Genomic DNA, 17,560 nt, shown 5'->3' with positions numbered 1-17,560 from the left:
CAAGAAAATAATTGATCACTCTGGTCAATGACCTTTGGCAGGCTTGGGATGAGGGTTGGTGTAGGAGATTGGGAGTGGGAGGCGCACACTGCTACAGTGGTTCTCCTTTTTCTGGAGCTGATTTCAGTCAGTGTTGATGGGGGGAGGAAGAGGTCAAGCCTGAGGGCCCTGCTTTGGGGTGTGGCTCAGAGTTCTACTCTCTCTCCACTTTTATTTAACATCCACATGAAGCTGCTGGGTGGGGTCATCCATCAACACAGAGTATGGTATCATCAGTCCGGTTGTTTATGGGACCACCTTTATCTAATTATTTCTGCCATCTTATAAGTTTAGGCAGGGTAGGCATACTCTCACCAATTAAACAGGGTCACCTCACAGAATCCCAGCGCTGTGCCTTCTCTGTCACTGCTCCCAACTTCTGGAATATCATCCCCCCTGCAAGTTTGTTTGGCTCCAACCTTGCTTTCCTTTAGAAAAGCATTAAAACTTTTCAAACAAGCCAGAGGCCAATTTTGAGAAATGATAATATATCTGTTACCTTTAATGTAGAATTTTAGACCTCCACTCATTCAATTTTGGCATGAACTAGTACTTTCAATTTCCATATTGCCTAATTACAAAACCGATGAAAACTGAAAACATTGAAGCCATGTTGTCTGAATGCCCTTGAGAGACATTCTCAGCAATTAATGATGAAATTTTGGTTTACTGTCGTTGTTTCCACCTTGTATTGCAATACAGCAGTAGAGGATAAACATGTTCTTTGTGTCAATACTCCTGTAGCATTAAGAGGACTTGGAGTTCTTATCTGGTTATGTTCAAGGACTGCAAATTAACACGGGCAAAACAGTCCAGCTGCCTATGTAGGAATAGGATTCAAGCACTTTCATTATTAACCCAAGCTTATGACTTTGAACTACTGTGCATCTTTGCTAAATAAAAGGAAAATAATATAAAAAAGGGATACATGGTTTTAGCGGAAAAAGACTTTGTTGGAGTATGACTTTGATAGCTTTTACCTCATTATTATTATTTATTGGATTTCTCCCCTGCCCATCTCCCCCACAATAGGGGACTCTGGGTGGCTCATATCATAGCCCATGTGACACACTGCTGGGGAGCGGTATAGCCTTAAAGAGGTAGGATCTTTGTATAGTTGATTTTCAGTTTGAGCAGAAGTAGAGTTTGAACACTTTTGCAAGGTTAATTTGCTTATTTAAAGCATGTCACATGGACAAATGTTGACCTCTATTCACCCTTGCCAACATGTGGACTTGACTATCATGGGATCATTACAAGAGTCATTGGAACTCATGTGAGTTCTGACTTCCCAATCCATTTTCACCTAGCCTCTTGGAACAAGACATAACCACAAAGCAAGATTGTTAACACATTCTTCCACCTTGAAGCAGCACATTATTATCAACAACATTAACAAAAGAATCTTGAAATTTAAAAGCAACCTGAGAATGCAACCCCCCGCCCAGAAACTTCCAGAAATATTAACTGGGTTGTTCACTTAGGAATAATTTCTAGAGAACTTCCCTCCTCATGGCTGTCATCTATTCCTTTATGATATACTGAAACTAAGCGGCTCTTTCAAAGTGAAGCTGAATTGAGTTCTTCCCTTGAAAAGGATCTCACGGCTTACGTTGTTAGTGAGCTACCCCACTGCCATGGCGTCTGCCCTATAGACAGCCTCCCCCCGAAGATAGCCCAAGTGGCCTTTTGGAAGACTCTGAAGACCTGGCTTTCCCCCAGGCATTGGGACTGAGATGTTGGTTATAGGAGCTCTAGCATAGGCAGTATACGAGCCTCAGCTTGGTGTTTTTGCTTCTCTTGTTGGGTTTTGTGGAACGCTTTTGTCTTTATTCTGTTTGCCTTGCTGCCCAGACTTTCACTGGATAGATGGGTGGCCGTATCAATTCACTAAATGCATTCATACATACGTACATATTTCTTAATTAATGCAACATCTATGAGAGATTTTGCCTGCTTTATTAGTAGAGGGGAATGGTTATACTCATTTGCTGTCCCTGAAACACCGTTCAGGCTTGAGATGCTGGAATATTTGCTTCTGTGTAGTAATTAATCTTCAGTAACAATGTATCTGCCTACAATCCTGGAGGGAATTTATACTGGCTCATATAATGTTCATTATATGTACTGTAGCAAGTGCATTTTGGGGGGGGGGGCTGGGCTGAGAGAATTGCCCAGGTCACAGGATGGTTCCCATCCAAAGTACATTTCAGTTTTTGGAAGTACCAGACAGACTGATACGGTTCATTCAAGTTGTGCTAAGCAGTTAACGTTTGTTCAGCCTTTTCTATTTTCTGACACAGCCCCAGTTGGACAAAAAACAATGGGTGAAAAAACAATCCCACGAACTTAAGATGCTTTGAGATAGAAGGGGGCATGGGGCCACAGGGAAATAACCTCCCTCCTCCAGAGGGTTAGGAAGCGTTCCTCATCTGCCATCCTTACGTTTTTGATCCAAAGCACACCCATAGGCCAGGATTTTGGATGGACACTCAGAATTTGCAAAGCCTTGAAGGGAACATTTATTTGAATAAAACTGCACCTTCATCAGGCAAGGTGGGCTAAGGCTGCCCAATTTTTATTCTAAATCTCAAATCAGGCTTCAGTTCAAATATAAGTTATACTGTAGCAGCACAAGTCCCAACATACAGAAGGCAGGATTTGTTTAATTTTATAGCCAGTACATCCATCTCGCCTCGATGTTTTCTTTCTGGAGCACTCACTATGGCATGCAGCATACAATCAAGCATGGATTTATTTTGCTTTATCTGCTTTTTTAATGTTATTTTTAAAGAACATTTTAATATTTGAAGTCATGTTTTAATCTGCCCAAGGGACTTCAATTATTGGGTGACTTAGAAGGAAAATAAATGAACAAACAGATCAATAAATCACTTGCTTCTGAAGCTGCTTGTCCTAAAACATAGAATAATGAAACATTTTAGGAATACGCTTCCTTCACCAATCCAAAGTCAGAATCAAATCAAAACAAAGTTTTGAGAGCACCAAAATATTATCAAGAAAACAACAACGACCATGACTTGTGACTTGAAGGTTTTGTGACATGAGAGATTCACAAGAAGTGAATCATTGGATCTAATTTCCTTTCTTGGGTTTGCAGCAATTGCAAGTTACTGTGTTTTATCTGGATTGGCTAATCCAGGGCAGGAAGTTTCAAGAAAGAAGAAGATGTCTCAGAAAAGCTGTATATTTTAAGCAGGGGTATGGTGGGGTGAGCCAACATGGTTCCTTTTACAGAAAGACACACCCACCTCTGCAGGCTAAATTGCCTAAACTCTTGCATATTAGTACATACTGGAAGGGCAAAATATCCACTGATGGATAATCCTGTCTTTTAATATCGGACCTGCTGCTGACAAGTGGCCTACCAGCAAGAAAGACGAATCCGGGACTTTGCTGTCTATCAAGGTAGCTCACCAGGCCCTGCTTTACTTTGCTGAGAGGCTTTCCTGGAGACTGACCCCAGCCAGGGCTTTAGGAAAGGAACATCTGAAGAAATAAAAAAGGCAAAAAAACCTAAAACTTTTTTGGCTAGCACTTATTGCAACAGTAAAAATGAACATACTGCCCAAGAAAAATGTTCTGTTTCAAATGGCACTGATTACAATCTCAGACAAAACCTTGCAGGATTGGCAAAGGACAGCAAAGAGATTCATATGGGGGGGGGGGGGGGGATGATGAGAGAGTAAGATTTAAAATTTTGCAAGATTCAGAACTAAAAGGTGGCCTTGCATTTCCTGATCTTAAATTACATTATCATGCTAGCTGTCTATTATGGATAACCGAATGGATAACATTCCCAAATAGTAGAATATCAATCATAGAAGGAGCCAGTTTAATCAATGTACTTATGGTATAAGGCAGCATTTCTCAACTGTGGCAACTTTAAGATATGTGGACTTCAACTCCCAGAATTCCCCAGCCAACATATCTTAAAGTTGCCAAGGTTGAGAAACACTGATATAAGGAAACAATGAAGAGAAGAATTACAAAAAAAACATAAGACAAAGTTTGATAAAAAATATGGAACCTTTTTTGAAAACAAGAATAAGTCTGGCAAATTCACCATTAGCTTTGCTGTCAAATGTCTCTTACTTTAGAGACACCCAAGCAATAGTAAGAAAGATGTAATCACATATGCCAATACAACATGGTGCATTGAGACTTAGGAATCAGGCTAAAGACACAGCAACAACTGCTTAATGAAGGTAGGAATGTATCATGGCTGATGTACTTACAAATTGCTGGAAGAATAAAAAATGGTCTCAAGAAGGAAGGATTTTAAGAAAGATGACAGATTTTGAAACATTTATACAAAATCAAGATCACTTATTAGGACACATATAAATTGTTATTGAAATATGACATGGAGATGGAACCAATTAAAAACTATCAAAGTAGTTACAAAGATTATTTTTAAAAAATAATCACAGTACAACAATGGGAAGAGCTATGAAGAAAAATAAAATACTCCAATTATAATTAAAGGAAAATTGGTATAAAATGTTTTATAGATGGTCTATAACTCAGTCAATAATTATCAAGATAGGTGAATCATATAAAAAATATTGGAAATGCCATAACAAAGAAGGAACATTTTATCATATGAGACAAAAAAAAAACACCTCAAAAGTATTAGAAAGAAATACTTCAAAATAATCAGAACATCCTAAAAATAAAATTTGAATTGAAACCACAAATATTCTTATTAGGTATAATTCCAGAAAACATAAATGAAAAATAATACAATTCACTAAGACATACTGTATGCTGACAGTTATAAGAACAAATTTAGCACAACATTGGAAAAGAGGAACTTTGCCAATGATATTAGATTGAGAACCAAAACTGGAGAATATGCAGCAATGGCAAAATTGATAGTGTATATTCATTGCAGAAATATGACCAAATTTAAGCAAACATAGCTGCCATCCCAGCTAAGTGAGGACATATGCTGGCTTTTGAGATCAAAGCATCCCCAACAGATGGCAGCCTAGCAGAAGGGTTACCATCTCTCTGGGTATTTGGTTCCACCGCCAAAGTTTTTCTAACATTCAGTTGGAATCTTCTTGTATTTAAATCCTTTATTCCATGCCCTGCATTCTGAGGACATGGGAACAAGACTTGACCTCCTGTGTGACATCCTTTCAGATATTTGAGAAGTGTGCTATCATTTGCTCCCTCAATCTTCTCTTGAAGTGGAATAATTATTTCCAGTCATAGGTTAGTGTAGGATTTACCTGTTTTGAACTTAGGACGCATGTTATTTACAGCCTCAACTAATTGCATAACTGAGGCAGATTTGTTCATAGCTCTGTCCTCTGGTTAGCTGAAGCCAGATTTCATGCTAAATCCTAAAGGTGATGTAGAAAATTTTTGGGAACATTTTTTGAGGGCTGAGGGCAATGCAGAGTGGGGCAATTATACAAAGGCGGCAAGGCTAAGATATTTCTTGGTCTCAGGGAAAGGAGAGTTTGCCCTCTTCCCTCCTTCTCTCCCTCTCAATCTTCCATTATATTAAACCTATTTTAGGGTTTACACTACATTTTCTGTGTTTCCCAACTGAAAATAGGGGGAAAGTTTCAGTTTTCAGAAACTGTGTTGAGAGGGGACCCCTGGGGCCACAAAATTGTGTAAACCTTGGAGCTCAGGTAATCTACTCCTGCCCCAAACTAACCATGCTGATCAAGAGAAAGAGAAGGAGGAATTGGCAGGTGCAAGTGGCTAATCATAAGCCTAGGCAAGCATGATTTATGAACTGATTCTGTGTCAGGGACAGATGAACTGCTGTCCTCTAGGTCAGCCTTCCCCAGTCTAGGGACCTCAGATGCATGGACCTAAACCCCCAAATGCTGAACAATGGCCATACTAGTGAAAGAGTGCCCAACCTTGGGAAAGACTGCTCTTAGTGTTTTAGATGGCAATTTCTATCAACTGTAGTCAGCATGACCAATGATGAGGATTATGGCAGTTGTGGTCCAAAGCTGCTGAAGCATCAGGTTGCCTAGCCCTGTGATATGTCAGTCACACTGTTTACCACAGCATGCTGTGGGTGGGTATGGGGAGAGGAGGAGGAGTCAGAAATGGGGCTGTGATGTTAAACCTCTGCCTCCGCACTGTGCATGCATCAGTGCATCAACAGTAGCACCCATGAAGGCTACTTTCCCTGTGGGTTTAACTGATATGTTCCCACAATGGCTATTATTAAAAAAAAAATACTGACAGATATGCAGTGATAGACTATGATCTAACTCCTTAGCTACAATTCTAACAAACCCATTTATGAAGAAATAAGTCCCTTCTTAGGGCTCCTCAAACTTGAATGCTCAGTGAGCAAATGCTCAGGACAACTCTGTATGTGGGATTCACTTCTCCACAGAGGATTGCAGAGATCATCATACAACAGTTAAATGTAGGTGGACTGAGGACCAATTCTTCCAAACTATCTTGACCAAAAGGGAGAACCAGCACAGATGGTTTGGCTAACACTTTATTTTCCAAGCGCTGTATCATTTGTAGTGTTGCTTCCCCCAATGTTCAGCTTCCAGCAAAAGTAATCCCCATTTTGGCATGAAAACACTGACATGTTTTCATCGAAGTCATTGCCTCTTCTGCTTGAAAGCTCCGTTTGGGAACTGGTCTTGCATTTTCTCAACTACAGCCTTGCAGAGGCTGCACAGAGGAGATCTGTACTACAACCCCCAAAATAGCTGAGTAGGGCAATAAGTCCTCACACTCGACTCCTCCGGTATGATTTCCCAGCATTACATGTTATCCAGGGCCGAGAGAGTAGGGAGGAGAGCGGAGGGAAGGAGTTATTAATCTGGCGTGACCGGATTGTACATGAGGAGCCGATTTCGTGAGAAACCCAGGAGTGAAACCAGGTGGTTAACAAGAAATGGCAGCTGGGTCTTGTCTCCCTGAAAGTGAAGCGCGTTGGCCATTTGCGCCCCTTCCTGGAAGGATTGAGTTCAGACATCCCTGAAAACACCAGGCAAACGACCAACGATTGTCAGAGGAGGAATGCGCCCACGTGGTTTCTGTCAAGGGAAAAAGGAGTTCTGCCTAGAAGCCTGGGAGATTCCACCTCGCGAGGAGGCAGAAACCTTTTCGGTCCTGGCTGAGAGACAGCGCTGCCGGGCGGGGGGCGAGCGGGCTAGCGAGAGAGCGCCAGCGTGCCAGATGCTTCCATTGACGACAAAACCTCTGGCCCGCCCCTTGACTTTTCCTTGGCCAATGAGGCGGCCAGTTTCGGTCGAGCCTCCTTCAAGCCTTCCCCTGCTTTTACTGTGATAACCTCCCTGGCAGTCATGTGATGGGGATATAGTACTACGCGAGGAGAGCGAAAGGACACATCACCCTCCGTGTTGCTGGTCGCGCGTCGGAACCCCCTTCGCCTTTTGGCGATTCCCAAGGACGTCGTTTGCCATCCTGTCGGTCACCTTCTTGGGGGAAACGTCGGGGTTTTAAAATAGCTGCGTTTTTCTCCCATTTTTTCTTAAATGCCAGGAGGAGCGGCTGCCTGTCGGGATCTTTTTTCTCCATTGCTTTTGGGGTAATTTAAAGTTTGGGGGGTGTTCTTCCCCCACCTTCCAGACTCACCCGCATTCCGGGTTTGAGAGACAGAGAAAGTTCAGGTAAGGAGTAAAGGACACGGTCCTGCCTCTTCACGTAGTGGGAGGGCGCGACTTGGGAACGAACGGGGGGGGGGGGAGGTGGGGGGGCGGGAGAGAAGAGAAGGGGGAAGAAGGAGAGAAAGAAAGAGATGCGGACGGTTCTTGGACGAGTTCCGGCAACGCGTGTATGTCTGTGTGCGCGCTTGTGCAGCCGCGTTACACGGGAAGGGAATGAGCTGCTAGCAGATCTCCTGAATCACTGGAGAGGAGCGGACCGAGCGGTTAGCCGGCCTCTGGGGAACTCTGGCTTTGGGGATGCTAAACAAGTGGACGGACGGACGGAAGGAAGGAAGGAAGGACGGGCGAAAATCCGCCTTTGCTCCAGTACGTGGAAGCGAACACGGCGTTCCGTGCGCGCCAAGTTGTTTGTAATAAAGGAGGGGCGCGGGGGGGGGAGAGAACAGCCTATTACGGAGGAGCCCCCCTTCTTCCCTCCTTTGAAGGACACGGTCTGTAGGAGCCGGCTGCTCTCGATCGGTTGGAGGACCGAGGTTCCGGAGAATGAGCCCAAAGGCGATTTCCCACCATATGTTCGGGCAGAGCGGTTGGTAGGGCAGGACTCGTTTCGTCAGCCGGGCGTAGACCCTTGGAGTTGCTGTGCCGGAGCTCGGTGCGGGGACAGCCGTCTCCCCTTCGGTAGCAAATAAACAGGCAGGTACTTTTCTGTTTCCTCTTTTAGCCCAGGACGTGAGGAGGGTGGTTTTCAGCGCCACCTGTCAAGATCCCAGTCCCGCCACTTCTGCTGTGGTGCAAATGCCCCGCTCCCTTTCCCTTTCCGCTCCTTTTTCGACTTGAAAGCTTGGTTCCTTCCAGCCGCTCAAAAGTGGTTCTGGCTTATGCCAAGCAGCGCTGCTGCCCCCCTTCTGCACTCTCCCCTCCACGCTGTTCCCGGAGGGCAACGGAGACACGGGCTGCAGGCGATGTGGATGAGCACAGCAGAGAGGAACTGGTTGGTGTTTATGGTAACGCTGAATATGGAAGCCATCTGATGGTATTTTACTACATGTCCCATCATCCCTGCCAACCTAGAGCTGTTGGTGGCTGAAAATGATGGGAACTGAAGTGAAGGTATCTGTTGGGTGCCTTCTTTGGGGAAGGCTGGCCCATGCCAACCATAAAAGGCAGAAATTGCTGGGTTAAGTCTAAGAAGCAACTAACTAGAAGTGACATTGTGTGTTTAAATGGATGGATTTGTACAGATGATAGTAGCAGTGCAGAGTTACATGGAAGAACTTTGATAAGACATGCTATGGGATTGGAAACTTTGCAATCTGCCACCAGTAGTGTTCACTTACCCAAGAAACTGTCCTATGCTTCTTTTGGGGGAGCTACTAATAGAATTGTATGTTGGAATTATCTGTCTGCCGTATTGCCTATCCCAAATCCTGCTTGAGGACTGAGTGTATCCAATACCCCAAAGCTTACTGCATTTTTGTTGTTGTTGTTGCAGAAAGTTGTTTGGTAAATTTTCTGGAAAGTACAGGAATGTTTCCTATTTGGAAGCTCTCCATCTTGAGCATGAGGGTGTGTGTGGAAGAGAAAGCTGTATATACTATACTATACAGTACCATCTGAAAAATCACCCATTTATTTTTCCACATGTCAGTGAGGCAGCTTCCAAGAATGTGGGGGAAAACCTGACTCCTATTATTTTTCACAAATGTTGCTGAGGCAAAGACTCCTTTTCTCTCCATTGGCCTTCTCCAGTCTTGTCCTTCCAGATAACAGACTATATCTTCATCCTGGCTAGTATGGCCAAGGGTTGGAATGAGGTGCAATCTGCATATTTAGAGGGCGTCAAGTTGGAGGAGATTTCTTTGCACCTGGCTGGAGAAAACTCAAGGTGTTCTCATTCTGAATTGCAGGAAGATTTGCCTGCCTGCCTGCCTGCCTTGCAACACTTTAGCTGTAGAAACTTTGTGAGCTCTCTTTGCTTACATCATTTTTACCTCTGGAGTTGGGATGTTTCCAGTGGGAGGCACTGCTGCAGCAGAAACATTTGGGGTGCGTATTAGTTGTCCTGCACAACTTTGGGGTGCACAGGACTCCTTTGGGGAGGTAGTGGTGGGAAAGTAACCTAGAGAAGGAATAGGAGGAGGCAGCTGCCTGTTTTGTTCTGTTCTGGCTGTTATGGTAATGTTGAAAAAAAGGAGAGAGAGAGAGAGATGGCTGCCGGGTTACTTTCGGTCACTCCAAACTTCAGAGTCCAAAGGGAGGGAGGGAGGAAGAGAGAACAGCCCCAGCAAAATTGTGTTCACTCCATTTCTTTCATACCTGCTGTGTAAAGCTGAGGCTGGGTTTTAAAAACATTTGGCTAAACTGCAGCCTGATGTCATACAGCCGTGTCCCTGCTCCACTCCATCTCTTCTCCCCTTCTTTTCTTCCCCCCTGCAATGAATCTCAGAGCTCTCCTCCATTGCCAGCTTGATAGATGAGCACAGGCAGGCTCGGGACTGCATGTGTGTGTGACCAGCATGAATGACCAAACAGAATGTAGTTTGGCCAGAGCTGCGGATTAAAGCTTTTTGCTGTAAACAAAAGTCTTTCCCTTTTCAGAAAGGAATTAGGAGTGGATATAATTTCAAACCAATTAACTTTAGACAAGAATAGGGATCTGTGTTCCAAATTTCCCTCCTGTGTTCCATTCCCAGCAGAAGTGTAGATAAAGCTATGAACTCCTGAAAATTAGAAAACAAGCTTGGCAATTGTCTTTAACTTGAATCAGTGTGTCCTAATGGCTCCTTTGCTTTAAGAACCAGGTCTCTTACCTTACTGTCTATCCAGCCAAGTATGACCAGTTATGTTCTGTAAGTTACAAAGTGCAAAACAGTGTAAGACGCTTAGGAAGTGACCTGTGGTGGGCAGTAAAGAAACTGAGATGGTGCTCTAGAGAGACAAAAAAAGAAAGAGAAAAGAAAAGGAAAGGGAAAGGGAAAGGGAAAAAACCCACCCTTTAATATTTAAATCTTTTAAGAGGCCTGCAGAAAAACTTTGCAATATTTTCACTAACAATGAGATCTAGAAAAGAATTCTTCTGCTTGAAAAAAATGAGCAAATGATATTATGTCCAGTTGTTATCATACTATACAGGGACACACCCCTTATGTAGAGATTGTAGAAGAACCATGTTTGTCTAAGGTAGTGAAAAATCAGAAGTCTACTAGCATCTTCTTCGATTAGAGTAACAAATGTTATTAAAAGGCATAACTTTCATGAGTTCACTTTGTCAGATGCATGGAGTAATTAAGAATATACAGAAGTTATTGTCTGATGCTATTAAACATTTATTTCTGTAAAACATATAACCAGCCAAAATTAACAGTTTTGAAAGACCTGAATCTTTTCTAACCTGGAAAATCCTTCTTGCAGCAATATATTTAAATTTGCCTAAAAGAAGGGACAGCAAAGGCTTTTATTAGGAGATGCTATATAGTATTCATTTGCTTGCTACATTGATTCATTCATTGATTCGTTCATTGATTCATTAATTGATTAATTGATTCATTCTTGTTGACCCAGCATGAACAGCAGAACATATGATTCAGATTAAAATGCATCCTTTTAAAATGTTCATATGATACCCATTTTTCCAACAAGCTGAACAGTACCCAAGCTTGTTTCTAGAGTGTTGGATCAGGCAGTCAGTTGAAATCTCTGGTTAGCCACATAGTTCAGTGAATGAACTTGAGCCTGTTACAATTTCTCCACCGCCCTGCCATATAGGATTATTGAGTTGATGAAATCAGGGGACCCCATGTTTGCTGCCTTGATTTGCGATACATCAGTACCTAACACTGGATTATTATATGGCTTGCTCAAAACACATATGGTATAGAGTTTCATTTTTGGAGGCTATGCCTGACTCCCTCTTCTATACAGTGTTCTACATTATCATCTGGAGGTTTTTCTTTTTGGCAGAGCTATCAAACCTTAGAGTGTGATGATAATCAAAAGCACAGTGCTTGTCATTGTAAAAAGGCAAGGAAATGACAGAGTGAGCAAGCTTGTATATTCAAAGGTGTCTGAGAAGTGCATTGTGTTCATAGATAGCTCTATGGTGTGTGCACATTTATGGATATACCTAGGGAAGAACTTTCAATAGAATCTAAAGCACCAAGTGTTAATTGTGGAGGACAATTCTCCTAATGCAGTAATTTACTGTCTCTATATGGTAATATAGGAAGATAGGAAGTAGTGATGTCCTTGTATATGTGTGTGAGCATTGCTTCTTGCTCCTTTTGACAGCTTTTGAGCATCAAGCCTCATTCATCTACCCTAAGAATGCAGAAATCGTTGGTTGTACCTCTGTCACCAGCTAAGTATACAACTAAAATCAGAGTGTGCACTCCTTGCATACCAAGAAGGAATCCTGATTGGCCCAGAATTGCCTTTACAAAGAAATTCCTTATAAGCATACTTCTGTACATGAATAGGGCCCATTCTCAGTGCAGCCTAACATGCAGATGGTCGGGTGCCTGAATGGCACTGGCGTATCACTGGCAGACATAAAGGCTGGCCAGTGCTACTCTTTTTAACCTTGTGTTGTCTCTAGAGCTGGACCACAGAGCCCATAATCTCTAGACAGCATCACCGGCTGCTATACTTTCTGGAAATTTTCTTCCAACCTGTTGGGTTGGAGAGAAAAAATGGACCAGGATGGGGAAGGCTACTCTGCAGTTAAGCAGAGTCTGAAGCTTAAATTTCCCCAATCCAAACAAGTCCAGCACTGCCTGCTGGAGCACACTAGCTTCTGGATTAATGTTTTCCCTATGCAAAAACAGTGGCAATGGCATGTTATGTTCTCAGTTTCTTGGAATTTTTGAGCCACGGCATTCCAGCGAATTTGGGCAAAGACCAATTTAGAAAGTACATAAGCTATGCTCCAATCTGGGTTATACAAAATGTAAACAAGTATCTACACATTACATCTGTGCAATCTGTCTTGTCAGGAAAGCAGAGATTTATGGGATTGTTTTGCATCAAAGGGAAAAGAGATGTTGGCAGCTCTAGAATGTAGTTGTCAGCATATCCACAGCTGCTTAAAAAACACCAAATAAGCTGATCATGCTTGCAGTGACATAGCATTCCCTGGTAATGCCCTAAACTCCTCCTAGAATGACAAGTAGATCAGTTTTTACATAGCTTTCTACATTCTCCTCCAAATGCCGAGTCCACAATGCAGCAATACAATTCCTGTCCTTTTAATATTTAGTTGCTGACCTAAACTGACAACTGTTCTTTGGAACAGAGTAACGTTTGTCTTCCTAAGCTTGTTTTAAGGTTGGTAAGAAAGCAACGTATGATAACTGCAGGGCAGAAACTTGGGGATTATTGCGAGTAGTGAAATAAGTTTTTCCTTAGAGCTGGCTCCGGTTCAGTTGCAGCAGTTAGGGGCCCATTCATAATTAAACCAGAACTAGTTCCATTGAGGGAGGGAGCAGATTTCAATAAATGAAAATACAGATTTTCCCCTGTTCCTGGAATTGTGACATAACCGCTTACTGGTTCTGGAGAATTTCAAGTCAAAGAAATTTGCTCCCTTTAATAAGAAAGGGATCACATACATATGTATATCTACATAGCCATCAGGCTGTTCCATTTTGGAGTAAACATTATGCAAAGTGCAGAAAAGGAATAAGAAATAATAAGACACAAATTAAAACCATCAGACAAGAAACCGAAAAACAGCTAAATCTATTTACACCAACACCCTCTACTATCTCTCACCATATGTTTCTATCCATGCAAACCACTCTGGTTTCTGTGTCCATGCAGCACTTTGTACACTGCTTTTTGCCTTTGGTCTCCTCACCTCGCTGTTTCTGAAAATGTTATCAGCTCCACCCAACCACAGCTTTCTTGGTCTTTCTCTTCCTCTCCCTCCATTCACCTTTCCTTCATGTTTTGCAACTGATCATTGCTCATTTTGCCTATATGATCGAACCACCTCAGCCTGCTCCTTTAATACTGGTCACAGACTTCTGGTGTTCAGTCGCCCATTCATTCTTGACCCTATGTCTTCTTGCTTTACCATATACACTTCTTTGATAGCCCATTTCATTTGCATTCAGATTACTTTTGAGGTGTTTTTTAGATTTTTTACCCCGCCTGTATTATTTTTCATAAATAATTCAAGGCGGCGAACATACCTAATACTTTTTCCTCCTCCTATTTTCACCACAACAACAACCCTGTGAGGTGGGTTGGGCTGAGAGAGAGTGACTGGCCCAAGGTCACCCAACCAGCTTTCATGTCAAGTTTCTCCTGACATCCCAAATTCTTACTTCCCTATTACAAACTAAGCAGGAGTACCCTCTTATACACAACCATCTTCATTGTTGAACATGCATGTGTAGTTTGCAATAGATCACACATTACCCACAGCTTTTCTTCCAGCATTTACATGTCTTAAAATTTGTCTATTCATTTTTCTATTTTTAGTAAGCATACTACCATGGTATACAAATTCATCCACTTGCTCAACTTTTTCACTGTTTACATACAATTTGCCTTTGCATTCTGCAGTACCCAGAATTGAACCTGCATTGAATGACCGCTTGGATGGGCAAGGGAAGTGGCTTAAGGTCCTGGATCCTTCTACTGAGCAGGGCATCTTTACCCAATGTTCATGTTTCTTGAGTCAGATAGTCCTGTGGACTCCATTGATATGGTAGATGGAAGATGAAGAATAGCTGACCTTTAATTAGGAAGTATACTTGTGATTCAGAGACTCTGCTAGTATTCCAACCGCCCTCTCATATAGCCTGCTAATATGACATTCTTTGGAAATGCTGAACTTTGCTATCATTTTTATGTGTTTTGAATGGTAGTATCCAACCAGGGGAAGGAAATTTAAGCCAGCCTTCCCCAATTAGGAGTTCTCCAAATGGGTTGGGCATGCCAACCAACATAAGAAGATGAAGCCCAAAATATCTGGAGGCACCCAGTTGGGGAAGCTTAAAATTTACAAAGAGAGCTTCTATCTTTGCTTTCTCTGTCTGTCCTTCTACTCTGCTCTGCATCTTTTACTGGCACAGATGCTTCCCTTTTCCAATGCTATATCTCTTCATTACTTGCATGGCAGCTTGGATGTTTCCTACAGTAAATCCAGTGATCACAATACAAAACAGAGGGCTTAAAGTTGCAACCTGTTTGACTTTGCTTTTAGCCCCTCTGAATCAATGCTTCTGATCTGAAATGGAGAGAATTATGCTGTAAGGGTGTCTAGTTCTGGGTAGAATTGTGACAGTAAAATCTCAAGAAGAGATGCTCCTATTTAAATATTTGGAACATAGGACACCAAGCCTGGGTAAATATTGTCCAATCATATATTCCAGTTAATATTTGGGGATTTTGGTTTGACTTGCCCTAGTTCAGTTTTGTCACAACAAATCCTGGTGTAGCCCAGTCAGTGTGTAAGCTGAAAAACATTGCTTATAATATATTTCACTGCACATGTCCACAAAACCTAACTTGAGTAAGGAGCTACCCCAAGAGCCCGAGACATTTGTTCCCCTTGGGCAGAGCTAGACATGGCTCCCCACTGGTCAAAGTGAAGAATGCACAAGACTAAAATCCCACTAGCAGCCCATCCCTCCTTGGCAGTGAAAATGCAATTATCATTCTCATTGCTAATAAACAATTGGTTGTCTTTTCGTGACATCAGACCCGTTCCCTGAAGAGGCTGAATGGCACTGTCAGCCTTGGATATGAGCGAGCTGCTTAACCCTATGTCCAATTGCAGCCTTAGAATTAGGTCAAACTGGTGATGATGTATAATATGTACTTAGTTACTTATTCATTTATAAACACTGTGTCTCCCATGGTATGACTGCAGAATGGGAAATAATGTTAATATAAAAAGGAAGAAATCGAATATATTTCACTGTTTTTGGAGTGTATTTTCTGTTCAGTTATTTTAATTTTGTTTTTGGCTACTCTGTGTAACATAGCACTGGAATATTAGAAAGAATTTACCCAATAAATAATAATTATATAAGATTATTAATTAAAATTAATCATAATTTTAAAAGCACAGTCTAAAAACATCAGGATATTACAAACAGATTTAGATTAGCAAAATGCAGCTGTAAAAAAGCAGAAATAAAAATGCTGAACTCCCTCCCCCTGCTACCAGGATAAAATATTCCTATCCTTTTCTAAAAGAGGGAGAAAACCAACTTGCTGGGCTCTTTGTGGGTGATGTAGAATAGGATGCTGCTATGACTTGAACTTGGGTCTCCCTGAGTTCCCTTAAGCAACTCCAACTAAGTTGTGGCAAGGCTAGAGCAGAGAAGAGGTCTCTTCTCAAGTTCTGAATCATTTGGCTAAACGTCATGTTTCTGGAACAGCCAGTATGGCCAAAGTGTCTGACTAGGATTGGAAGAACTCAGTTTCATCCTGAACTGACCAGACATGGTCAGAAGAACAACCCTGGGCAAAACCAAAATCAAGCGGGAATGCCTTCCAGTTCTACCATTTGCAATCCTTGTGGCTTTTTTGCATTTTACACAATCAAGTTTTTCAGAGGGCGAAGGAGATTACTATGTCCATTTTGTAGGCTTAGTCACACTGTATTAGTAGATATGGCCGTTCTTTCCTGAGTAAATTCAAGCACCAGTTTACAAACTGACACCATACTTGCCTGCCTAGCCATCTGCCTGTCAAAGAAAGAATTAATTATTTGATTAAATATAAATTCAATTGTAGATTTAAAAAACCTTTCAAGTTGATTTTTTTCAGGTACAGTGTTATGGGTCTGAAATATACTTATAATCAGTGCATTATTAAAAGGAAAACATGCCAATGTACCAGCCTCAAAACAGCCTGAACAAATAACCAAATACTCGCCTACTTCCAGACATACAGATAAAACATTTCCCATAGTAGTGATTTAACGAAAGCTTGAGTTAATTAAGCTAGTGAGTAAACTGATTAAAGCTGCAATCCAGTGTTCATATCCTGGGAATGAGTCCCAAAAGACTTCTGAGTGAGATGCATCTAGGAGTATGAGGTAACGTTTGTGGAACCAAGGAGAACGTTTTGAAGTGTACGCTGCCATTTCATTGGAGTGTAATTGGCTTGCTTTGGCTCTGAACATTTAAACCAGTTATGTGAGGAATTACTTTTGCTATTGAAACTTTTTGTAGGGTGAATCACACAACATGGGCTCTAACCTTTGCTTGAACTTCCTGCTGTTTTACGTATGTAAGCATTTCATATGTGTTGTCTGTTGACCAAAAGAGAAGCCTGACATTCATGCTTAAAGTGTACAACTTGGCAGGCCAATTAGTGCTTTTTCTTCCAAACTAACTGTCCCCATCCCCATCTTGGATTGGTGAAGAAGCCATATCTCAGAGAAATGTACTTGTCCTCTGTTGGATGTCATGTGGAATATTAATGGACTGGTGCTGATGGAGCAAGTGAAAGGCATTGTGCAGAATACCTCTTGCTAAATTACCCATTTATCTTGTATGTGGGATTTCATTTCCTTCGAGTGGAAGAAAACAAAGATAGGGAAGTTAAATATGCAGAATAAATTGTATCAGTTATGTGAAGATGCTGTCCCTTTCTTTGGACAATATTGTGGCAAAGTGGTCATAGCAATAGCAAAAGATCATGTTAAAAATAATGTGAAAAGGTGTGTTTGGTACTTCTTTTATGGTAGATTACAGGCCTTTTATTACAATGCATCTTCTCTAACTCTTGTCTCTCTCCCTGCATGCCTTGCAAATCCAGACCCAATAACTTGCCTCCATAATCATCATATCTTCCATAAAAACATGTATATTCTTAAGGGTGTTCATAAAGTCCTTTTTTCAACC

The 17,560-nt window shown here is 41.8% G+C and overlaps 1 protein-coding gene across 2 annotated transcripts in view; it reads left to right on the top strand.

The window, feature by feature from the left end:
* The first annotated feature begins 7,371 nt into the window (after positions 1-7,371).
* KLF15 (KLF transcription factor 15) overlaps positions 7,372-17,560 on the top strand; it is a 28,046-nt gene continuing 17,857 nt past the window's right edge. The window contains exon 1 of one of the 2 annotated variants that reach the window (XM_088134271.1): positions 7,372-7,697. The gene's annotated coding sequence lies outside the window, so the exon portion shown is untranslated. Of the gene's footprint in view, positions 7,698-7,805; positions 8,388-17,560 lie in introns of those variants that run through there. The other variant, XM_088134272.1, reaches the window with a different exon arrangement.

The sequence above is a fragment of the Python bivittatus genome, unplaced genomic scaffold (genome assembly GCF_059951505.1).
Source record: "Python bivittatus isolate LINGU-HERP-01145 unplaced genomic scaffold, Pbiv_v1 ctg000080_np1212, whole genome shotgun sequence".
Taxonomy (NCBI): domain Eukaryota; kingdom Metazoa; phylum Chordata; class Lepidosauria; order Squamata; family Pythonidae; genus Python; species Python bivittatus.
This window is presented reverse-complemented; position numbering and strand designations above follow the sequence as displayed.